We start from the raw sequence: 502 nt of genomic DNA, 5'->3' as shown, positions 1-502 counted from the left end.
CACACCTGGGAGAAAAGTCAGCACAGCCACAGCCAGGGTAAACACGGCAGCACAGAGCAGCACCAGCTGTGAGGGCACAGGCAGGGGACAGAACCACTGCCTCCACCCTTGGTGCCACAGCACCCATTTGCCACCTGGTTCTGGGCAGGTCCCCCAACCAGCGCCGCACCCTGCCCCAGCACCTACACCCTCCCATGAGGGTCCACGGGCCCCTGGAAGAAGGCAACACGTGGCAGCCCTTCTGGCCCACTGCTGTCGCCAGCCCCGTGCCCCAGTCAAGGGGGGCTCCCCTAAGCAGCATCCCCCACCACACAGCCATGAGCCAGGTCCTCTGCACCCCACAGAGCTCTCCCTCGAGGGCCGGCAGAGATATGGCATCTCTCTGCCCCAACAAAACTCTGTGCTGTGCCCTCCCTCACCCCCCAATCCTTGCGAGTCCCTCAAGCCTGTGGTGGCAGGTGCTCAGAGCACCCCGCAACCCGACGGCAAGGGCTGGCACGGG

Source organism: Cariama cristata, unplaced genomic scaffold (assembly GCF_000690535.1).
Source record: "Cariama cristata isolate BGI_N322 unplaced genomic scaffold, ASM69053v1 scaffold25024, whole genome shotgun sequence".
NCBI classification, from domain to species: domain Eukaryota; kingdom Metazoa; phylum Chordata; class Aves; order Cariamiformes; family Cariamidae; genus Cariama; species Cariama cristata.
The sequence above is the reverse complement of the archived record's forward strand: the minus strand, read 5'-3'. Positions refer to the sequence as shown.